Raw genomic sequence first — 25,869 nt, forward strand, 5'->3', positions numbered from 1 at the left:
CACGTAGAGAAAGCACCAGTTGCCGCACATTTTACCATGCATAAACATAATGTGAGCCAATTAAGATTTCTGGTGTTGGAAGTTGTCCCTATAAAGGAAGGTGTTGCCAACAGAAAGAGATTGCTACAGCGTGAATTGTACTGGATAAAAAAACTTGATGCTTGTCACCCGAAAGGTCTTAATGAACGCTTAGAATTTAGTTGCTACCTCTGAAGTGATTTTTTGATCTTTGTATTCATGTATAATTCTTATTTATAAGTTCTCTGTGATAACTATGAACCTGTTGGTTTAAACATCAATTATTTTTGTTGCCCCCGTCCGCGATTTCGGCACGTATAACCACTGAGTAACAGGATTCCGAACTCACGTTTGGGTTATTCTCCTGTTTCACTTATTTTTTACGCGTTGCACCACGCTTAACACCACTACAAGATGGCTACCATGGTTATAGTACTTTCATGCCACTTGGTTTATAAGAAATGGTGACGCCATTCTTGGTGTTTAACTTCTACTTCCAGCGGGCACTATACTACAGATGCGTGTACGCGGTCAAACACCGAGCTGTAAGTGACAGCGTGTACACTTTCCGTTAAGAATCTCACTGATTGGGGTGACTTGGTTTCACCTTTCCTACTGGACCACGGTTTGATTCTTATTTTTCATGTCACTTAGATCCTGGAACGTAATGGATTCTAGATGCAGAACCACTGACTATCGGATAGCTATATAAAACCACGCTATCCGCGATGTAAGTTCCGCTTTGAGAACTTCTTTAAAACATCTTGCTCATCACTTCAGTTGTATACTCTTTGCATGGTTGGTTCCTAATGTTCACCTTTAATGTTTTTTTCAGTCACGTCTCACTACAATATCGTGCGTTTTCACTGCATGTTTTTCCACATGGTTGACTTCAGTGGTTTTATTCAGTGGCTTTCTGTGGTCTGGTTTTAAAATTGCACCTTTTTTACGCTGATCGGTTTTTTGATTGACACATTACGCGATAGTTCCGTACCTCGGGGCTATAATTAGCCAATGCACCATAGTTCATTTGAAACAATTTATTGACATGCTGTGTTTTGCACTTTTTATTAATCCAGATACAGTTTGCACGTGCACATTTAAGTTACCGCGTATCTATTTACTGTGCCTAATCATAGAGGCTGTGATACTCTTGAACTAAAAATTGTTTTATTTCACTGACTCCATCCCCCTGATGAAGGTCTTGGTCCCGAAATGCATTGGGAGCATTTATCTTATATCAGGATTTGAAACAAGTTGCATTCATGCATCTAAACGATAATTTTGGAATACATTAATGAACGAAGTTGAAAAATTGATATTTTCAAATACCAATGTGGCACAACATGGTTTAAAATAAATGTGAAGAACACAAAGAAAATGGTTTGAATTCTGTGTCCTTTCAATGTAAAAATCAGGCAAAACATCGCTACTTTAATTTTGAGTATTATTTGACTCCCTTTGGTCAGAGGGAGATGCCCATCAGCACCCAACCATGAATTACCAGTCCACCTTTGAACTATCTTTTGATTATTCTGAATAAAGCATGTGCCGCACGGATCCAACTATCTCATCAAAACAGGATGTGCCATGTGAACACTTCTTCACAGTACATCTTGACAGTTTTTTTGTTGCATGAATTACATTGGGTAAATTTTGCATGAACTTTATTTTCTCCTGAATGGAAAGAGAAATATTTCCAAATGCCAGAGGAATTCTCTGGAGATGGTAAGACCTCTCCTTCATCCTTTGCATTCTCTTCTATCTTGAACAGAAGAGATCTTTACTTTGAAACTCTTTTCTTTTGAAGGAAAGGCAAAAAAAGATGGATCTGTGCTTTCGGGACTGTCTCCAGAGAGATGTGAACCTGAAATAACTGATTTAGGGTACGGTTGTCAATGCGGATGGGTAGACAGATTTGTGGTGGCATTACAGCGTATCTGCGGATCCATAAAATGAATAGAAAACAAAGAAAGACTTGTGTTTTGTATTTGTAAAAAGTTTCATAAGTTTAATAAGTTAATATGTTAATTGCTAGTTTTAAAATGTATATAATAAATGTTAATTACATATATTTATAAACTTGTAAAAATGTATATTGCTACGTGGAATTTATAGGTGATATTGCTGTACAATTTATATTTAAAAAATGGTGAAATTCACTAAAAAAAGGTTGCAGTGATGATATAGTTAGGGATTAGTAGTTAAAAAACAGAATTTCTCTGGAAGCAAAACATAAGTTATAGGGATGCTATAGTTAGGAAGCAAATAGAATTAAACAAAACCTAAGGTTACAGGGGCGTTATAATTAGGAAATTGCATTAAAAAATGAAGAAGTTCACTGAAAAAACAAAGTTTACAGGAACGTTCTAGTTAGGACATGGAATTGAAACACCATAGAAATTCCCTGAAAAAACAAAAGGTAACAGGGACGCAATAGTTAGGATACAGAATTTAACAAAATCTAAAAATTCACAAAAAACACTGGTTAAAGGGGTGTTATAGTTAGGAAATAGCATTAAAACACCATAGCAATTAATTGAAAAAGCCAAAGGTTAAAGGGACCTTTCAAATATTCTAGTTGCAACAACGGCGGGCCTTTCTTGCCGCACCTCACATCAGTTCCAAAAAGCAGTAAAGGTCGTGCAGTCTACCCCAGACGCCAGCCGCTGAACAGCGTCACTGTGTTCCAGATCATCAGAGAATGAGATTAGATGGGGGTGCACGAGTCAGAGAGTCCAACAATCAGATGGTCATAGGTAAATGTCTTCTTTATTCCAAAGCTATAAAATACAAAGTTAAACTCATATCAAAGGTCCAGCCAACGCGTTTCATTCCCAAAGGGGAACTTCATCAGGGCTGCAACATAACAAAACAGACACAAATATATTACATTTAAATCATAAGACACAGGACTGACAACATAGATCAACACATATTTAAAAACATTTATCTTTCAGTCAGGGTTAGATTTTACACACATAAAACCATAGAAATTCACCATTTATAGTTACCTGAGCTAACTATAATGTCCACCCCTACAAAGCGCTGCTTATGACTTGCATAGTACATCATTCATGAAATGGTAATCACTGATGACATCGCTCATTACATAATCCAGCAAAGTAGACCTCCTTTTACTTCATAAAATACCATTTAATTTTATTTTAAATAAGAAGAGAAAATAGGTGCGAGACATACATCATAGAGCTCACTGTAATCTTATCAACTACAACATCCACTTATCACCTATGAGACAGTTCTCAGTGCAGAGTCCTGTGTCTTCTGAGCCACTGCTATAAATACTAATGACCAAAGGAAAACATATAACCATAAATCCAGTCTATTGCACACCATTTGTGAACCTGCAAAGAGGTTTTAGTGCAAATGCCAGATTTACACAAACCACTACAACAGTAGGGAGGTGTTAACAGACAGGCCACTGTCTGGTGAATCAGTAGTAAAATGAGTCTTTATCCTGGAGAATGGTGTGAGAAGCTAGGTAAGTCCATTGTAAATGACTACTACACTGAGCCATCACCCTAGAGAAAGGTGTTGGCAAACATATTCATTTATTGTAATCTACTACTATAGTCATTAATCAAAAAGGACAGAAGTTTAAGCAAACTGGTCAGCATGTTGTAAATCAGAACTATATGCAGCCATCACTGTGGAGTGATATCTCAGTGAACACCTTAAACTGTCACTAAGTACAAACATACACTTACATCAGATGCGGAAATGTGTCAGGATAGAGGCTAGTTTACTGATAAATAGTCCAACCGCTTTAAAAATGGCCTTATAAATCAGATGACATGTTAGTAGCATATAAACATAGTAAATTTTGTTATGCAGTAGCTTAGTATATATCTTTGAGTCTCATAAACGTTTACAGAACACTTACACTCACTGGATGATGTTATGTAATTTTTTATGTCATCAGTGATGTCACTGACCATGTTATAAATGATGTAATATGTGTGGTCATAAACAGTGCATTGAGGGGATGTAAGTTATATTTAGCTCAGGTAACTATAACTTCTGAATTTCTATGGTTTTGTGTGTGTGAAATCTGAGCCTAACTGTATTGTCCCTGCAACCTTTGTTTTTTTCAGTGAATTTCTATGTTGAATAGATAGATATATATGGATGTCATTCCACCCACCAGCAGTGTACCAAGTGGTGCGTTTGCAGAGTGGTGGAGAGAGGGGTGTGGCCTCTGACCACCTCTCAGTAATCCCACTTGGTGGGACTTACTGGAGATAACAGGGGGTCTTGTTGGCCCCTAAGGACCCTCAAGAGCCAGGGGGACTTCATCCCCCAAACAGCAGCATACCAATAGGCGTGATTGCAGAGTGGTGCAGAAAGGGGGCAGGGCCTCTGGCATTGTGCTTGTAGCTTTTTCTTTTTTTTTTACTATAAAGGAAGGGATGCCATGTATTTGACCGAAATCGTCCCGGAGAGGTACTGGCCAGCCCTCCTCCCCTTAGTATTATTTTTTTCATTAAAAATTGCAAAGGCTGTCCCTGGGTATGGGGTCCTCAGGACCCAAAATGGCCCAAGGAAGGGGGCCCACATGGCCCCCTTCCTAGAAAATAGAAGAAAAGAAATGAAAAAATACCCCAGTCACTCGCTGGAAGCTCCTCATTCCACCACACTGCACACTGCAAATTAGCCTCATTGTGCGCTGCTGGTTGGGGGATGAAGTTCACTTGGCTGCCGAGGATCCCTAGGGGCCAACAAGGTCTTTTGTTACCTCCAGTAAGTCCCACACTGATGGATTGCTGAGAGGTGGTCAGAGGCCACGCTCCTTTCTCCATCACTCAGCAAATAGCCTCCTTGTGTACTGCTAGTGGGGGGATGATGTCCACTTGGCTCCTTTGTTTTTTCAGTGAATATATATATAGATATAGATATAGATAGCTATTTATATGCATAGATAGTGAGTGATTGGCTGGTATTTGTTGAGATCATCAGCAGCTAGTTTTCTGGTTGTGTTGAGAGCTTCTGGAAAGATTCCTTGACTAAAGGGTAAATGAATATAGGTGAGAGAGCATCAATAGAGGAAGCTTATATGACAGATGAAGGTAAGACATTTCTTCATAAGAAGCAGCTTTGACATAGTTAAATATGTTGGGGCGATCTGCAAGAGATAGGGCTTTGAAGGAAGACTGTTGTGGGATTAAAGGAGAAGGGGTGGGTATGAGAAATGAAGCAGACGTATGAGCTGATTGCATGTATGGCAGTTTGAATGGATGACCACCACTGCGTCAGTCCCAAGAAGAACGTGACAGTCTCCCACCCACCGTTTTACGATGAATGGAGGTTAAGTGGCAGACCTCCATGATGGAGTACTCCTTGCCAGTGATGCAGCGGACTGAAATGCTGTTTTTTTTAGTTAATTAATACCTTCACAGCAGCGGTCTCTCACCCACTCAATTATGAGAAAACTGCAGCTCTGGCGGTCTCCTCACGGTGGTGCTCTGACAGCTGGCAGCCGTCGCGGTTCGTGAGCAGCAAAGCAACAGAACAGTGTACATTGGACACAATGGATGGACACAAAAACAACATACTTGGTATTCCTTGGTTAATTGGAGACACATGCATAGCACATTATAAAACACCCAATTTCAAGCCATGATCCTTTACCATTCCCCAGCCCCAGAGCAGTCTGTAAGGTAAACTGTGGACAGAGAGAAGGCAGGTTTTTTCTACCCCTTACACACCACATACTTTTCATGCTCCATTATTTTTCCTGCTCCTATGTGTCTTTTCAGTTTTTTAGTGTTAGTCCCTTTACCATTTCATTATATGACATAAAAAAATCCTATATTTTCGGAGCAAGAGTTGTCAGTCCTGGTGCATGAATTTATTAGAGTAGAGCCATAAGTGTTTGGAGTCCAAGTCCAAAATACTCCTCTTAATAGGGAAAGGAATATGTGGGATAGAAAAATCCACAAAGTGAATGTGGTAGGCCCCATTCCACTCACACAGGGGGATATTAGGAAGTTATGTTATGTTATGTTATGTTAAAAGAAATTTGTAACGCGCACTATCACCATAGGTTTCTTGGCGCTCAAATAACCAGTAGCGTGATTCAGGAGAGAGGGTTAAACATATGCAGAACGAAAGAGCAGAGTTTTTAAAAGTCTGCGAAAGGAATCGTACTGAGGACAGAGGCGGAGTGAAAGTGGCAGAGAGTTCCAGGTAGAGGAAGCCTGGACTGAAAAACTCAAGCCACCGTGTTTCTTCCTTATAAATTTGGGGACCTCAAGGAGATTGAGAGAAGCTGAGCGAAGTGCCCTAGAGGGAATGTAGCGAGTCAGGCACGAAGAGATGAACGCAGGAGCTGCATTCGAGAGGGCCTTGAAGGTGGAACATGCCAATTTGTAAGTGCAGCGCTTAGAGATGGGGAGCCAATGCAAACTAAAAAGGAGGGGAGTAACATGCTGATGTTTAGGCTGGTGGAAGATCAGACGGGCAGCTTGATTCTGAACCAGCTGAAGTCGATGAAGGAGACCGACTGGAATGCCCGCATACAGCATATTGGCATAGTCAAGCCTTGAGGTAATGAGTGCGATAACAACTTGGGTCAAAGCATCTTTGGTAAGAAACCTGCTAATCTTGCGGATCCGCCTGAGATGGAAAAAACAGGCTGAAGTGACCGAATTGATTTGCGGTTTCATTGAAAGATCTTCTGAAATAATCACCCCGAGGCTTTTGACTGAGCGCACGGGAGTCGGTGCGGCCCCCAAGGATGTTGGCCAGTAGGTGGAATTCCATGGATGGTTAGGGCCACCTACCAAGACAAGCTCGGTCTTGGTAGGGTTCAGTTTTAAGTGGCTGTGATACATCCACTCAGCGATAGTCAGCATAGTGGTCTGAAAATTAACACGAGAGGAGGGAGAAGGGTCAATAGGAAAGATTAACTGAAGGTCGTCCGCATAATTAAAAATTGTAGCTGGGGAGTTACGGAGGGAGGCTAATAAGGGTTGGAGATACAAATTAAAAAGAAGCGGGGATAGTGCCGAGCCTTGTGGGACTCCGCAAGGGAGAGAAACAAAAGGCGCGGACAAAGTGGAGAGATGGACGGACTGTGATCGCTGATGGAGAAAAGATCTGAGCCAGTCGAGGGCCACTCCCTGGATGCCGGCATTGTGGACACGGTCGATCAAGATGGTATGATCGACCGTGTCGAACGCCGCTGAGAGATCTAGTAGGACAAGGGCCTGAGATAAATTATTGTCAGCGCCCTTCCTGAGGGTGTCCAGGACTGCTACTATGACCGCCTCGGTGGAATGGAGGGGTCTGAATCCCGCTTGTTGAGGATCCAAATAAGAGGAATTCTCTATGAAAGAGCTCAAACAGCGGGTAACATAGGTCTCCAGAATTTTTCCTAAGTAGGGGAGGAGAGAGATCGGTCTATAATTGCTAAGTATGGTGGGGTCAGCATTAGACTTCTTCAGGATGGGTAGTATGGCGGCTTGCTTGAAAGAGAGAGGGACCTCCCCCTTTGCAAGAGAGTTGTTTAATAAAGCAAGGGGGGGGCCCGGACAGGCAAGGAAGGCCTCTCTCAGAATCTGTGGGGGGCAGCAATCGTTAGGGGAACCTGACTTAACTTTGAGGAGGAGTGAGGTGAATTCCTGAAGGGAGATAGGTGGAAATTCCGTCAAGATACTGGTGTTTCTGGGAGGAAGAGGGGGGGGGACAGGAGATGCCGGGTTAGGGATATTGTTCCTAATGGTTATTATTTTCTCTATGAAATAAGAGTTGAGTGCGTTACAGAGGGTTTGGGTCGGCTGGGGCTGAGGGGTAACCCTGTCCGGCAAGGAAAGCTCATTTACTATCGAGAAGATGTCTTTTGATTTGTTGTTGGAGACCAAGATTAATTGGGAGAAGTATGCCGTCTTGGCTGCTAAGATCGCTTGTTTATAGGTTTTTAGAGCCCCGATATAGACAAGTTTTAACTGGGGGTCATAGTGGTGACGCCAACGACGTTCAGCTTGCCGCAAGGCAAGTTTATCTGCTTTAAGTTGGTCCGTGTACCATCGTTGCGCGTCATGGGGGCGCTTAGTTTTTATCTTGTTTAGAGCGGCTACTTTGTCACTGGCCTGGCGTATCCATTCTTCAAAGTTAGCTGCCTGAGCCTCAAGAGAGGTCAGAGATATGGGAGCAGAAGAGGCGAGGATGTCATGGAATTCGGACAGGTTAGCACTTTTCCAGTTACGGGCCATGAGATTCTTGATGCGGGGGGGGGGACACGGGATGTGCAGATGAAGATAGAACGAGATGAAATAGTGGTCCGACCAGGGACAAGGGGAGACTAAAGGGGATGAGATATCAAGATCCGATGTCCAGACTTGGTCAAGGATATGACCCTTAAGGTGAGTGGGGGTGTGGATGTGTTGAGAAAGATTCATGCCTTTCAAAAGGTCGGAGAACTCGACCGATAATTGACTTTCATGAGCATCTGAAGGCCAGTAATTAAAGTCGCCAATCACCACCAGGTTAGCGTGGTCTATTGCTAGTTGGGCAATGGAGTCGCTGAAGAGTTTGGGGAAAAGAGGCATATAGTCAGGCGGTCGATATACAAGAACACAAACGAAAGACGATTTAGGGGAAATAAATTTCAGTGCCAGGAAATCTGATTTAGGGATAGAAATTGCCGTAACCTCGGAGAAGGTGTGCGTCGAGCGGATAATGGCCGCCACTCCACCACCAGACTTCCCCGCAGGCCGGTTAGTGTGTATAATATAGTAACCGGAAGGGATTGCTGCAAGAATATCCGGAGCTGAATCTTCAGTGATCCAGGTTTCTGCTAGAAGAAGGATATCTATGGTGCTTTGATGTAGCAGTTGGAAAATCTCAAGCTGATGGCGAATGAGGGAACGGGTATTGAGATAATAGATCAGCAAAGAGGCAGAAATAAGCGATGGCAAAGGGGAAGAGTCATACACAGAGTCCGATGCCGAGGGGTCAGAGGGAATGTGTATGCCACATGCTTGAGCCGCTCTGACAGTGCTGGAAGTGCTGGAAGTGCTGGAACGACCTCAGGATGAAGGTGCGTAGCCTGGTCTTAAGGCAACACATGGAGGCCTTGAGGACTGGTGGTGTCTCTCCCAGAAAGCCTTGCCATTACTTCCCTGAAGGCATGCATGGAATACCTGGGGATGCAGAGTCTGGTAAGTGTCTTTTCACAAGCTCACACAAAACCTAAATTGTCGCTTCAGTCACTAACCAGATCTCAACAACTTGCGTAACAAATATTTCCCTAATTTACACACTGGAAGCTATCAGTCTCAGAGGTGAACGTATTCCTGTGTGAATATGTTGTGTCGCATATAGGCTATAATGCAGCAAGTCTCTCACCATACCATGATGCCTGTAAGTGCATGAGAAAATAAATTATCCCAATACATCTGATCTCTGAAGGTATAGCTCATATCAATGTCTACAGGTATGATACTAATCATCTAGATGTGGCAGGCAATATGGCATTGAAATGACTACTGCTACCATGATACCCTGTGGCAGTCATTCCCCAAAAATTGAAGTTTCCATGTGCACAATGTCAGATGTTACACAATCAACATCTAATTCACAACTCCCAAGGAGTGCGCAGGCTACATCCCATGCCCTCCTCAGAAACATGTCACTATAATGTCCTTTATGTAGCCCTGGTCACATCAACAGTATATAATAATATGGCATGATATATGACACAACAAGTGGGTAGGGACAACAGAGAAAGCAAGTTACATATCTAAATATATGAAGTGGCAGGTGACCCTTTGACTCAGCACTGCTGACATGAGTACAAATGGCAAAGATGAAACAAAGTTGTGTCAACCACTGTCTTGGACTTAGTTGGGCCTTAAAAAGTGTAACAATACAAACACATCTCTAATGTGTTTGATAGAATGGATGTTAAATGTCATGTGTGCTACATTAACAAAACCCCACAGTTCTCTGGACATGCTATGACCTGTGTTTCCAAAGTACACGAGTATGTAATCTCTAATTGTCAGAATAACATGTGCATGAAAACTGAAACGATCAACAAATGAATCCCTATCTATAGTTTTACTCCCTCTAGGTCTCACTAACTGTTTTACAAGATCAGAAGGTACATATCACACATCAAACTATCACAATAATCTCCATTACCAAACAGGTCTCTTGTTCATACCAATTGGCTGGAGCTCTGTCAATAAAGAGAACTCCACTACATACCAGGAGCATGCCGATATTGAGGATGACAATGCAAGGCAGGCTGACATGGAGGACAGTGCTGGTCCATATTGTCTGACTGAGCACACCCCAACAGTGAGTCTACCTATGCGCACAAGCCTATCCCCCATGCAAATTACTCAGCCACAATTGTTGCCACAACTTGTGCCCCTAGCACAGTGGCCCCCATCGTGTGCCCCCAGTCCAGGTTCCTGAGATCCTTGGCACCACTTTTGCAACTGAAGAGCCAGGACTCAGTGGTGCATCCCAAACTGTAAAAAGGGCACAGGGCTGCCAGGACAGGGGTAGTAGGAGGGTATCTGTGGGCCAGCAGAGTGATGCCACTAGATACAGTCACCCCCAGTCGAACATCGACCAGGTTTTGGGAGCATACAATCAGTTCCAAGACAAGATGGACCAGATGATATCTGAACTCAGGGAGATCGAGCAGATGTAGAGGGACACACACACAGTTAGCAGCCCACAACACCAACATGGGCTGCCTCATTGGGGTGCCGATGGTCATAAACCACACTCTGGCCAGGGTTTTCCACAACCTTTCACCTCTTCCTGTGGTGGCTCCCCATCGGGCCCCTCCACATTAGCTTCAGCCACAAGAAAGGAGGGCTGCCAGAGGAGAAAACAACAGCCAGCACCCCAGTCACTGCATCTGTTGATCCCTCACACTTGCAACAAGGGGTGCCCACGGAAACATCCAGCCTCTTCAGTTGGCCAGACCATAACCAGCAAGAACCATCAGACCTTATATCCCTCTTATTGGAAATGGCCCTTTTTGCATGGTTATCCGCAAACTTTTTGCTTCATCCTCCTTTATTTTTCCTGACCTTTGGCTGTTGGCTCTAGGACTCTGGGCACTTTATCACTGCTGATAAGTGCTAAAGTGCATATGCTCTCTCTGTAAATTGTTATTGTGATTGGTTATCCATGATTGGTATATTTGTTTTACTAGTAGGTCCCTAGTAAAGTTCACTGAGTGTGCAAGGGCTGGTAACTCAAATGCTACTAGTGGGCTTGCAGCACTGATTGTGCCACCCACATGAGTAGCGCTGAAAAGATGCCTCAGGCCTGCCACTGAAGTGCCTGCACGCAGTTTGTTAACTGCCATGTTGACCTGGCCAGTGTACCCACTTGCCAGGCCTGACCCTTCCCTTTTCTTACACATTGGACACCCCTATGGTAGGCCCAAGCGACCCCCCTGGGCAGGGTGCAGTGTATGTGAAAGGTAGGGCTTGTTCTGGTGTGTGTAACATGTACTGATCGTGAAATACCGCCAATTTTGTTTTTCACTATTGAAAGGCCATCTTGTCCTTGGGACAGAATGGGGACTGCTGTGTCCCATGTGTACCTGCATATCTCCCCATAGGAGCAAGATGGAAAATTGAAGTCTGGTATCCCTGAACTCAGAAATTAATAACACATCTTTTAGGAAGGATGCTTTTTAAATTCTGTGTTTGAAAGTAGCACTTTTAGAAAGTGGCTATTTCTTGTTCAACCTTTCTGTGTGCCTCTGCCTGTTTGTGGATTCACTGTCTGGTTTGCAAGTGATAGGGGATGGGATGGCTCCAGGAGGGAGGGTGAGTCAGCACTAGGCTGAATAGACCTATCTGCATCTTGAGTGGTGGGAGGAGTAGCACCTGGGCCTGAATAGGGCTGTGCCTGCCTGCAACAATGCTGGCTCCACCTCCTGCGGTGAGTCTGATGTCCCTGGCCCACACTCACAAAGGAAGAAGATGTGCACTGGCAGAGTGCACCCAGAAATGGTTTGGACTGGGTCCAGGACCCCTCACACATAAAGAACAAAGACGTTTGGGGTATAATTAGGTAAGTGGCAATAAACAGGTAGTGCCATTTTACTAGGGACTTACAAGTAAATTAAATACGGCAACTGGGCACAAGTCAATCCTAACAGGTTTTAAGGAGAAAGCACAAGTACTTTTGCACTGTTTAGCAGTGGTCAAGTGCACAGAGTGCTAAAAGCCTACAAAAACGGGTTCAGAAAACAATAGGATGAAGGGAAAAACTTTGGAAATGTCCAACAGGCAGGTTCAACTCTCAGGCAATTCAGGGTTAGTAAAATGTAGAGCGCGATCCTTGCTGGAAACTTACGCAGCATCTACGAAACAAATCAAATCATTATCTTCACTGCAAAGAAAAAGATGGAGTTATGTTGTCACTGTTGAACAAGAATACCTATCCCTATCATTATGGGCTAAAGGTGTCCTCAAAGCAGCGCTACAGAAAGCTTTGTGATGCAAAATGGTAGGAGTGGAAGGCCTTAAGTGCTGACCATTTTTGTGCATTGTACCCCCTCCTTTGAGTAAGCTATGGATTGCCAGAACAAAGGGAGGTGGAGCACGCTTTTGATATGGAAAGTCACTTTAGGCTAATGGAAGAAATCCACGTGCTGAGTTCGCAGGGTTGTTGCAAAAAGGATGGAAGCCATGACAGTTGAATTCAAATAAGAGTGGTATTGAAACATCACTGAGGGTAGCAGGTTCTTGTAACTCTGCAGTATATTTAGGAGAAGATGGGTGCATCTCCCATTTTTGTTCTGGGGATAGCTTGAGATTGGGAAGAGATTGTAACATTGCTAAGGGCATAGAAGGGGGTTCTTTGTGACCTGGCTGCAGTCCGAGAAGATGACTAGCACCATCATTGCATGTTTTAAAATATTTTAGTGTCCCTCGTGGAGATAGGAGTATACCTACTTCAGATCTGTAATGTGGAAAGTGCCCAGTACTGTTATTTCCAAAGGATCTTGGGGAACAAATGCAATTGTGTGGGAGGAGGGCTGATTGCAGGGTAATAGATATTTGTACATTGTGTCTGCAGTTCACAGATTAACTTGATGTTGTAGTACATGTTTAGTGGATCTTTGGGTTATTCTACATTTGTATACTGTATTACCAAGGCAATGAACTCTGTCTTCCCATTCAAGGTAGCAATGGAATGAGTTTAACTCCTAAACTCAGCAAGGCACTTAAATTACCCATAATAGCTGGTAAATCAAAATCTACTCACTCATTAAAACTCTGCAAAGGCTCAGAATCTCTCTTTCATCTAATGTTAACTTTATTAGATCAATAATTGCAATTAAAGGTTATAGTCCCTCTAGTCTAGGTGTGTGATGAATTTAGACCTCATTGTTTAATAATTTTGATGGATACATCTTTCTGCCTCACTTCAAGTCAATCCTCACAGACATCAAACTTCACCGCAATGCTTTCTTTCCAGCGCTGCCAGGTGGTGCCATGCAGCTTTGGTTATTATTTTAACCCATTGAACATGACAACGCCTTGTTTTATTAGATGTGAATCTGCATGCTAATGCCAGTTTCTGAAACTTTTTCAACCCCTGCGAGAATTGCAGAGTAGAACCAAGAGAGCATCTACAACAATAAGAGTACATTATAGGTTTGCATAACATGATCTTATTATATAAGGCAGTGACCCTTCTTGGGAGGGTAGAAGGCAAATAAGAAAATGCAATACGATTCTGTATCCACCAGAAATATACTTACGGAAGGAGTTCCTCACCTTAAGAGTGAGTCCCAAAGCGGTACCCTCCGAGAGGTGGGAAGGAGTAGTGGCAAATATCCAAGGAAGTCATGCAGCCCAGCCCTTGAGGCTGTAATGTTTAGCAAATGTACTTAGACATGATCACTAGGCTGACCCGTGGATGTCAGAAATGCAAATGCCTCTGGTGAGAACCAAAGAAGCTATCTTGTCCCTAGTTTTTTTTAAACTTTATTGTCCAGTTTTTCCCATATAATAACTATACATAAATGTTGGTTCGCTGTCATATAAAATATCATATCAATCATCAACTCAATTACATATTGTAGCATTATAAATTCAACACTTCCATAGTTATTAGAATCTCTGCATCTGTACATTATTGGAATCATAGTCCCCATTGCTTCCCCTGTCCCCTCCTCGATCCACAGCTGGAATTTGCTTCCCCTTCTGGTTTTCAGTGGTAATATACATATAAGGCCAAACAGTACACAGGATCCATTGCCATACTATGGAGCCCCATAGGTATGTAACACCCAATCTAAAGGGTAACAGCTATCACCCCACACCTTCTGGCACTATGCCACATTCCAGTTGTGAGTTTGAATTTTGCCGTAGTGCTTCCACATATGTCCGATAAGGGCCCCATATGTCTTTAGTGCACAATGAGCTCGCATGATGCTGGCATAAACCTCGCTATTGGTGTTTCAGTATGCCAAACTTCAGAGCCAACCCTGTAGGTCTGGAGCCACCCTGCCGCCCCAGAGCAGGGCTATTTCTATTTTGGCCAGCAGCAATCCAAGGGCCGCAAATCTTCTAACTTTTTTCGGGAAATTAACAGTATGCCCATCAGCGCCACTTCGGGTGTGGGTATAAGAGACAGGTTTATCATGCCTCCCAGTGTGCTGTGTATTTGCTCCCAGGAGGTCTGCAGTTTGGGACATATCCATGTGAGATGTGTAAAGTCTTAGTGTGGGCCAGTGCATTTCTGAAAATTATGTGATCTGGACGGGTCTAATCTGTGTGCTTTGGCAAGAGTACAGTAAATGCGGCGTAGGAATTTGAAATGGAAAAGTTTGTGCCTACTGTTAGGTGAGACTACCCTCGTTACCTCGCAGCACTTCGCCCACTGTTCATCCGTAATGACCCGACCTAGGTCCTTTTTCCATTCTTTGCGAACTTTGTCATCGTTCACCGGCCTCATGCTATCGCATGCTTTGGATAGCTTAGATATGAGGAGGGCACCAGTCTAGCCCTTGATGATCAATGGCGTGAAAGAGTCAGGTTCAACGGGGTAATTGGGTAGTGTGGCTCGCAGAGCAGAACAAATTTGTCCTAGTATGAAGTTATCCATGAAAGAAACGTCTTGATAACAGGCGTCATCTAACACCGAGAAAATATGTTCCTCTGGGTACAAATCTCCCATTTTGATAATGTCGAATTTGGCTAAGGTGCGCTGTACCAGCCTTTCCCCTGTTATTGGCAGCTGGGGGGGTTAAGGAGGGGAATGGCAAATGAGTATAATGTGAGGCCGCCAGACAGCCGCCGCAGCTTGTCCCATGCCCAACTGGTGGTGGAAATTGTCTGTATGTCTTTTGGGTCTCTAGGAACGCCCTTCGGGTGCACAGTGGCCAGCTTTTCCAGCAAGACGAAATCGGCCTCCGGGCGTAGAAATGGAATCTGTGCGTCCGGATGAAACCAGGCATATGCGTAGCAACATTGGGCCACCAAATAATACAAGAGTAGATCCGGCACACCATATCCCCCCTCTCATATGGGAGGGTAAGAAACTGCCAGCGAACCCGTGCCCGCTTCCCTCCCCACACCAGTCTGATGAGGTGCGTGCGCAACGTTAAAAAAAAAACGTTTGTTAGAGGTATTGGAATATTGTGAAAAAGATATAAACATTTGGGTAGCACTACCATTTTAAGGATCGTAACTCTGCCTGCTATAGACAGCAGTAAATGCAGCCATCGTTCCACTTGAGCCTCTAGGGCACATACTGCTCGCCCGTAATTCAGGCTGATGATCTGGGCGCTGTCCAGGTGAATATGTATACCCAAATTTTTAACCGAGTCCCTGCACCACTCGAGAGGGAATCCGCAGACCCATGGAACTGTACTGATAGTTAACAGAAAGATCACAGACTTGTGCCAGTTAATGCCTAGTCCCGAAAAGCGGCTGAATCTGATTATTTCTCTGATGAATGGTTCTAAGTTTTCCGGAGGATCTCTAACATATAGGATAGTATCATCCACATATAGCGAGACTAATAAGGGACCAGTGTTAATTTGCAGTCCTCTATGTAAATGTCTTTCTTGGAAGTGGCGGATAAAATGGTTGATGGCCAGGATAAACAAGAGGGGAGATAGCGGCAGCCCTGCCGAGTGCCTCGTGAAAATGAAAAGGGTTGAGACAGAGTGCCGTTCAAGCGGAGTCTCACAGTTGGCCGCCTGTATAGAAATGCGGTGGTGGCTACAAAGCCCATGGGTATGCCCACACGGCGTATTACCGAGAGAATAAAAAACCATTCCAGTGAGTCGAAAGCTTTTTCCACATCTAAAAGAATTGTGGCAGCGGGAAATTTCAGATCAATTCTATGAGTTATAGAGAATAGTGTTCTAAGATTTAATGCGGTGGATCGGTGTGGGACGAAACCCGATTGGGCCGGAGATATGATAAATTCCATCAACTGGGATAATCGGTTAGCGGTAAGTTTTGCAAATGTTTTATATTCTAAGTTTAATAGCGAAAGGGGTCTGTACGAGCTACAGTGGGACGGGTCTTTGCCAGGTATGCGGAGTAGAATAATGACCGCCTCTCGAAGCGTGTGGGGCAGTATCTGCTTCTCAAGTGCTTCGGCATAGACCTCTATCAACTGCGGTGCAAGTATATCTTTGTATGCCTTATAGAAGTCCCCTGTGAAGCCGTCCAAACCAGGGGCAGATGAGCCACTGAGGGAGTCAATGGCACCGAGGACATCGACCTCCGATATAGGTTCTGCTAAAAAATCCTGCATGTCTTTTTCTAGATATACCGGTGCAATTTCGGACAAATAGGCTTCCTGGGCCGAGAGATCGCTCCCTATTTTAGTAGTGTATAGGGCCTTGAAGTATTCCAGGAATTCTTTATGAATTTCTGTGGCAGTTTGAGTGTCTGACTTGTGGAAGATCGCAGTTCGGTGATGTAAGCTCTGCTATATGGGGTTCGGAGCATCTGTGCTAGAACCCTGCAGGGTCGTTCACCCTCGACATATCGCTCAGCTGACTGATACTTGCCTAAATATAATAGCTCGCGATCCGCAGCCTCACGGAAGTCAACGAGAAGGGCCAAACGTCTACCCTCCGTATCCGGGTTCGAAGTGCAGTGGGTTGTGGCGTCTAGGTCCGTGAGTTTGTGTTCTATACGTGCAAGTGTATTTCGAAGATCTTTAAGAACTCCGGCATGATAAACAATGCAGACTTCCCGGATGTATGCTTTGAAGCCCTCCCATAAGACCGCCCATGTGTCTACTGAACCGGTATTAATGGCCCACCTCAGCATGAAAAAGATCATCGTGCAGGGTGCGGCCCGGAAATCGCCATTGTCGCTCAAAGCCCTCTGGGCGGAGGACCCTTAGGTGAAGTTGTACTAACGCATGGTCAGATAACGTCCTTGGCAGTGTCACCATTGACCGGTACCAGCCGGCAATACCTGGGGAAACTAGCCAGAAGTTGATTCTGGTCCAAGAGTTGTCTGGGTCGTAATAATGAGTGTACTCCGTGAGTGCAGGATTACGTTGGTGCCAAATGTCTAGCAGGGAGAGTTGCTCACACAGTTCTAGCAGAGCACGGCGTGCGCATGGTTTGGTGTCAGGAGAAGTAGCGGTGCTATCCAGGCGTGGGTTAAGGAGCAGGTTGAAATCACCCCCTATCAAGAGAAAACTAGGTTCTAACCTCACTAATTGGGCTTGTAATGAATTAATTTGGGGGAGTCAGTGTTCGGGCCATATACACACACCAGTATCATGCAATGTCCCATGAGTGTTCCTGTGACTATGATGTATCTGCCGTCACTATCTCCCACCACTGAGTTGAGTCTGAAAGGCACCCTCTTATGGATGAGTATAGCCATACCCCTGGCGTAATTACTGTAATTGGCGAAGTACCTTTGTGCTCCCCAGCAAGCAGCAAAACGGGCCGGATCTGATTTGGGTAAATGCGTTTCCTGCAAATAAGCAATTTCCACCTTGTGCTTCATTAGTGCTTCATTAGTTAATGAACAACCTGTCTCCATTTGCGGTTGTCGTTAATACCCCAGACATTCCAGGACATCAAGAACAAGCCAGAGGGACTTTCAACGTTACCCAACTGGGCCATCAGGCGTACGTGTCAAACACAGCATAACTGAGTAATAGTGAAAACAGAAAAACTGTGACAGTGACCATTGTCCTAAACAACCAGAAACATTTGAACAAAAAGAAGATTCCCCCCTTCACTCCCCACCCAGCCTCACTGCAACCCAAGCGAGGCAGATCCATAACAGAAAGAAGAACTTGAAGTACCAATTGTCTTTACAGTTAAATGAAGAACCCCAAGAAGGGCACCTCAGTAAGCACGGATACAAACCCAAGGTATACACCTTGAGGGGTGGCAACGCCACGTCAGCCGACCAGCTACTGAAATGTTACAGAAGTATATTGTGCATTATCCCCATTCAGCTGCACAAAAGAGAAAGAGAGCCATCCCAACAGAGTCAACCAGTACCGGAGCTGGAAAATCATTCAGCACTTGCATCTGGGCCGCTGTGCGGTGGGGAAGGGCCCCGCCGCCCCTGTCCGATTATTATTTTGTTTGTACGCTTGACAAAAGTCTTGTGCCTCTGTCAGAGTGTCAAAGATACGGGCTCGGCCTCCCACATCGACCTTCAACCTGGCTGGGTATAACATGCCATACTTTAAACCCAGGTTCCTGAGGGTGGCCTTGACCCCGTTATACTTCCGGCGAGCATCCTGCACCATTACAGTGAAGTCCATGTAAAAGGATAGTTTAGAGCTCTGCCATGTGATGTCAACTCATTCCCTGGCGAGGCACAATGCCAAATCCCAGTCCAGGAAGTACATAACACGAGCAGTGATGGGTCTGGAGGAACCCAGGGATAGGCCGGGGTCCCAGGGACCGGTGTGCTTGCTCTACCACAAACCATGAGGTGAAGGACTCCCTACCGAACAGGTTAGACAACAGAGTCTCGACAAACACGTCCATACGGCCAGTGGCGGTACTCTCAGGGACTCCAAAATGCAAATGTTATTGAGGGGTGGGCGGAATTTGCGAAAGCGACTTTCGCAAATTATCACGCAAACACACGGAAATATCACGAAGATGGGTCGGTGATGTAGCTACTGCATATTCATATCATGAGTACACACTTAGATCCTCCATGCATTAGAACAATATCTTTATATTTCTATATTAGAACAATGTGTTGCACACTTGGATGCGTTACTCACCCTATGAGGTATACGGAGTTCACCACATCGGTCACGGCCACTTGGCCTACTGGTACGAGTGCTACAACCTGTAGAGAGAGGTTTGCAGCATTTTAAAAAAAACACAGAAAGGCCCAGGAGGTAAGGTAAGGGCAAGACAAATTCAAAAGTGCGAGATATGCAAACAGCAGAGCAAATGCACAACTGAGCTAGTAATGGCACTCATGACTTATTGCTACACACTGAAAACCAAAAACTAGAACCAGGAATGTGTGAGCCAGGCGCGCTAGATAGGGACTCCAAGCACATCACTCAGTGACTCCCTCCCGTGCAACTGGCAGAATATTAACAGGGTAACAACCAGGGGGCCAGACATGGTAACAGCTGGGGGGTCAGATCTGTGGAAGGTGCTCACAGGGGGTGGAGTACCTTCAGGAACTGTGAGGGAAAAGAAAGTGTACCGCGGCATTCCCGGTAGCGGTTGTGAAAAAGAGTGTGCCATACAAATGGGACCGGCCCGTGGGAGAGTAGTGGTAGAAAGGCAAGGTGGCATGTTTGCTAAATAAGCTGGCACATCCTGGGTGGCAATAGGCCTGCCCACTCAAGTGGGAGAAGAAAGCAAAGCTCACTGAGTGGAGTAGTGTCAGAGGGCCTCTGCCGGCCCGGCTGTGGTGAAGGCATGGGCCATAAAGACCAGCATTCTGCTAGCAGCCGCTCGGGTGGCTTGTACCGTGGGCTGGGGTGCCAGAGCAAGCCGGACTTGGCGTAAATAAGGTGTGGGACAGAAGGAGTGAGCGTGCACCCGCGTGGGTGAAATCCAGGCACTTACCGCCAATAGTGCGGTTCCCCAGGTCGGCAGTGCTCGTCCAGTGGCAGGTAGGAGAGCGTAAGTCGATTGGTGGGGCGTTTTTAAAGTGGCCGTTGATTGACTGATAAGGGACACCTGGTGAGAAATTGTTTCCGGAAATCCGCCGGAAACGGAGGGTGGCTGGGAGATGTATTTACCGGGTGCGGTTGTTAAGGCAACCGGGGCACGTGTGGCAGTGTTGCCGAAGGAACGCAAGCTAGGAGAAGGCAAGCAGTAGCGACAACGCGCTACTCAGAGAAAAAAGAATAAAACATCACTGTGCCCCAAGGGGTTCACTCGGATGTAGATCTGCATGGTGAGACCAAGGGCAGTGATGTTACAAGCGCTAGGTGTGCAGCGTGTGTGAATTAGAAGGCAGATTCTATGACTTGACTCTAAGAGCGATTGGTCAAGCAGGGTGTGGGAAGGGGGAAGGGGCGTTGTAAGCACAAGTAGTTGTGCTTGTGGATTGCAGACTCCTGGGGTAGCTGGTTGATGGCAGGTGTTTGGGGAGTGTGCGCCCACAGAATCGGGTGTGTAGCACAGGAGTGTTGGGTGCAGTAGCCGTCCCTAGGGGGTCCTGTGGTGCACTCAAAGGACCTGAGGCTAGAGCTAGGAGATGCAGCATCCTGGGGTGATACATGTGCTGTTATATGGGGCGGAGTTCTGTAAGTGCCAGCCAGGAGATATCATCATTGAGTCCGGTGCTCGCGGTGCCCAGTCTATACACCCACCTCTGCTCTAACCTGATGAGTTTGGTTGACAACCCATGTGTGGTTGTGTGCAGGTCAGGTTTGTCGAGAACAGTCCAGCTCAGCGTGTCTGGTCCATGTTGGAATTCAAAGAAATGTTTAGTAAGTTTTGTTATCTGTTTGGCAAATCTAAATTTGCTCTTGTGTTCTAGGATCCTGGTTCTGACTTTTCTGGTGGTCATCCCCACGTACCTCAACCCACAACGACGAGTGATCAGATATATGACCCGTTCACTATTGTAGTTAGAGTGTTTTTGTAGTACCCAAGGTCTTGACGTGCCTATATCTATGCTTTTAGTCATTTTGGTTTGAGGGCATGTGGCGCATGACCCACATGGGTAATGGCCTTGTACACTGGGTAGGTTCCATAAAGTCATGGGTCTCGGTGTATTTGTAAGCTCAAGTCTAGTATGGATCAAGGTATCCTTCAGATTACGCCATCTTTTGTATGTCAAGAGGGGTTTGTCAAGGGTTAGATGTCATTATTCAGAATGTTCCAGTTATATAGTATAGATTTTTTTACTTTGTGAAAGGGTACTGTAGGTGTTGATGCATACTAGTTTGGATGAGTTCTCTTTGTCGATGGGATGTTCTAGTAGTGCTTCCCTATTGTTATTCAAGGCTTGTTTTGCGCTTCTTTTGATGAGATGTGCTAGATAATGTCTATCGAGGAGGTTGTTTCGTAGTTTACCAGCATGATTGTTGTAATTCTCAAGGCTGGAGCAGTTTCGGCGGAGTCTCAGAAACTGCCCGTATGGCAGATTATCATGCAGCGATTTCGGGTGATAGCTCTCGTATTGGAGTAGCGCATTACGGGCCATTGGTGTCTGATAATGTTCGGTTTCTAGGGTACCTCCTCTAGGATAGATCCACAAATCCAAGAAGGCCAGTCCTTCCTTGCTGTAGTCACATGTGAATCTTGGATGGTCATTCCTATGATTCAACCATTCGTGGAAGAGTTTGATGGTAGAGTCATCTCCTCGTCAGATGACGAAGATATCGCCTATGTACCTCTTCCATAGGATTATCTGTGCTAGAAACGGATTGTCACTCCCAAAGACAACACCTTTTTCGAAGACGTGCATGTAAAGGTTCGCTAGACTAGGCGCGTAGGTGCTGCTCATGGAAGTTCCGGAGATTTGAAGGTACAACTGCATCTCAAATGAAAGGAAGTTTTCTTTCAATGCCAATTTGGCGCAGGTCCTGATGAAGGCAATAGGTGTGATGGACTCGGGTTGATGTTCTGTCAGTAGTTGCTCTACCATTGCAAGCGTCTGGTCCTGGGGAATACAAGTATACAATGATTCAACATCAAATGTAACCAGGTAGTCTGTTAGTGGATCAAATTGTATATCTTCCAGGAGGCGTAGCACATCTGCAATTTGCCTCGCTTCTGGATTTGTACTCCCAAACTCTGTGTCTGTCAGTTCCAGGAGCCAGCCATGTCATCCTTGTTCTTCCAAGCAGCAACATGCGGCCGGAAATGTCGTAACTCTGAAATTTCCAAATGAAGATGACAAGATGTAGGTACCTAGAACATGACAACATATAGAGGGTGCATTAGTATTGAAACATATACAAAATGCAATATAGTCAATACCTGGAGAATAGAGTCTTTCCCTACAATGTAATGTGAACACTGCAATAGAAACAAGACTCACATGTGTCATAATCTTGTTCCAAATACACTATTGACCACAAATTGTCCAGGTGTGGGTTGAGTTATTAATATGCTTAACAGAATTCTGTTATCATCACAACATGAGGTGCTGTAGCAGTCCCAGTAATATAAAGTCATAAAGGTACATACATGCAGGAGAAGAGGTTGTTGATGAGATCCTCACAAAAACACCCTCCATCTTCTTCATCACTACCATCTTCATTTGGAATTTCATGGTCTTCACCTGGTGGGTTGCTGTGCTAGTCATACTCTGCGATAATAGGGATTTTCCTTTGCAAAGCGATGCTGTGTAGCATGTAGCAGGCCACGGTGAATTGCCAAAACTTCCTGAGTGAGTAGTGGAGAGCTCCCCTGTCTTGTGCCCACATCTGAATCTAGCCTTCAGGACTCCAAAAGTCCACTCAACAGGATGCCGTGTTCCCCCCCTAGGCATCATTGAAGCTGACTCACCCTGGCATTCTCGGGGTCCTCAGTGTTGTCAACAACCATGGTTGTTGGTTTGGGATATGCTGAATCGCCTAAATGTAAGTCAGACATAAGTTAAAACATTAGTCACACTGTCAGTGTTGCCCTGCCTTAAGATTACCTGTATAGAGTTAGGACAGTTCATGCTCACCAACAAGCCAGTCCCTCTCTGTCTGGAGTTGTGACATCAACTGCGGTATGCTGTTGTTCCGCAGTATGAATAAGTCATGTGCTGATCCTGGGAACCAGGCACAGAAATTTGAGATGTACAAATATACAAGGCGGGAAATTTGCATGTTAATTAAATGGAAGTGTTTGAGGTTTTGGTAAGCTTGTTCCCTGTTGTGCGGTGTTACCAAGGCAATATGGGTGCCATCAATTGATCCAATCACAAGTGGCATGTGAGCTATTCCATAGAACTCTGCCTTCGCATTTGCCAAATCTTGCTGTCTGGGGAACTGGATGTAGGTGTCAATGTGTCTCATTAAAGATCAAATTACTTCTCCCAGCAAATACCATACCACCAGAAATAGCCACTGTGTTCTGGAAGGAACCTGTGGCAAAAAAATGCAGTGCTACCAGGAGTTTAATTATTGGCGTGACGCAAGTTGGTTGTGTTTTCTGTGGAAGAAAATCAGGCTTCAACTGATGACATAAATCACAGATAATTTGTCTATTCAGCGAAGACTTTTTTAATCACTTCCCTCTCCTCCTTGGTTTGTAGGTCTTGAAATGTGGCTACACAGAAGGCCACCACCTTCTCCCTCTTCCAGGGTACCTATGTGTGGTTTAACAAACAGTGTTAACATTGGGCACAGTGTCCAGAGTGACATATGTTTCACAGAAGGGTAAAGTTATGTTGAATAAAAAACCCTCTCTGTGAAACCGTCATAATGCAGACATAAATTGTGTACAGTCCAACATGCACCTCCAATCACTATTGTGCTCTTCACCTGTATCTTTCACGGAAATGTACTAATCATACCTTCTAACATGTATCATGATCACTCTTATGATGTTATTTGGAAGTTTCCCAGAATCAAGTTACTCACCGTCAGTGTACAGTGCGCCACAGTAAGATTGAGTTTCTACAGAGTAATGCAACTCACTGTTCTTTTGCTGCAAATTAAAGTACAGAGCAAATGTTTGTAACCCTATTTCTAGTGGCACCGAACTGATTAGTATTCACCTATACTGGACTTGCAAACACTAAGATGGTGGATGCCTGACCGCGATTGTAGGACATACTGAAGCTAAGACCGCCAGCAGAATTTGACCGTACGGTAGGCGGTAACGTCCATGGTGCACACAGCTATAGGCTAACGTATTGTTTTGATAGTCGCTGTCCAATGACTGTGACTGTCAATGGCGATAACAGTTTACGTGCGTACATGTACTTCGATATTTGAAAAATAACACTTGTTCTGTTGACACACCTGCGAACAACACCTCCTCAACTTTAGCTGCTGTTTGCAACCTCTGGGACCAGTCATGCCAGGCCAAACAGGTGAGTGGGCTAGTGCCTTCTCTCCAGAAGAGCAGGAGACACTGGGGGATAAAGTCCTTCCCCTGTACGGCCAGCTCTGTGGCTCACCAGAGGAACAGGTGAATGTCCTACATACAAATGTAACTCTGTTTACCTGCGTCATTCCCATCTCCCCAGGCTACAATATGCCTCAGAGATCTATATTGTAGTCAGATTCCTGTAGTAACAAATCGTCGTTCCCACAAAGGGTAAATATGTGATGGATTTTGGGGTACTGTACTGTGCAAAGTTTACATTACCATTGTGATGTGTGATGTTTGAGAAGCCCTATGTCGGACTTGAGTTGCATGCACATATCAATGCATGTATCCTATTCATGATACCTATGATACATTAGCCAATGGGATCATGGAGATTAGCAAAACGGGTGTCTGGATGCTATGTATGGCTCACTGACCCCCTTCAGAGTGCCACACACCCATGAGGTAATGTATTTGATAGGCACAGTGTGCACTAATATCTGTTGATTAGCTTGAATTGTGGGTTACATGTGGGATCTCTATAATTAGCTTGCAGATAGCAAGCCCTGACAATGAGTTGTGGCTAGTGTGACCCATGTTGTGCTGATTCTAGCTCATGGGCCAGGCTGGGACAGAAGCATAGTGGCAATACTACAAATGCAGAGTATTCTCCCTACACATACTTGGTTCTGCACCAAATCTGTAATATGAACCACTAGTGGCCCTCATTACTGATACATACACCACATAATGATTAGCAATTGTGGTGAACCCCAGACCAGCTATCTCTTTACATCAGACCACACTGTTAATGTGTTAAATGTGTCTCATCATCTACCACTTCATCACACAGGTCAATGTTCACTTTCTGATATGTCATGTTTGGACTGTAGAGGTCTATTGCACATGTTTCACATTGAGTGCAGATCGTCATTTGATCCTGATGTAATCTTGTTATCTGAATCACCGGCTTGCTAAAATCCACCATAATCCATAAGACATTTGATGAGATATTGAATACCATCCCTGTGACAATGCCACATGTGATTAAAGGTGTGTCCTGTGATCGCTGCAATACTACAGCACGTCAATCGTAGTTACTCAGATATCACATAATTTTATTGACATGTGCACACATTCCAAGAGATGGGACTCTCAGTGACAGAGGTGCCTGCCCCTTCTATGTTACCTGAATGTTAGTATGTAGTTTATATTATGTTACCTGCCTGTATGGTCTATATGCACATAGTAAATGGGCCTGCCACTAAAGCTAACTGTACAGTGATTCACAAGGTACCTTGGTCTTCATAAGAGCCAAATTATGTGGTGTTTTCCGCAGATCATCACCTGACATTAGTGTTAGAATG

This window comes from Triturus cristatus, chromosome 2_1 (assembly GCF_964204655.1).
Source record: "Triturus cristatus chromosome 2_1, aTriCri1.1, whole genome shotgun sequence".
In the NCBI taxonomy this organism is placed as follows: domain Eukaryota; kingdom Metazoa; phylum Chordata; class Amphibia; order Caudata; family Salamandridae; genus Triturus; species Triturus cristatus.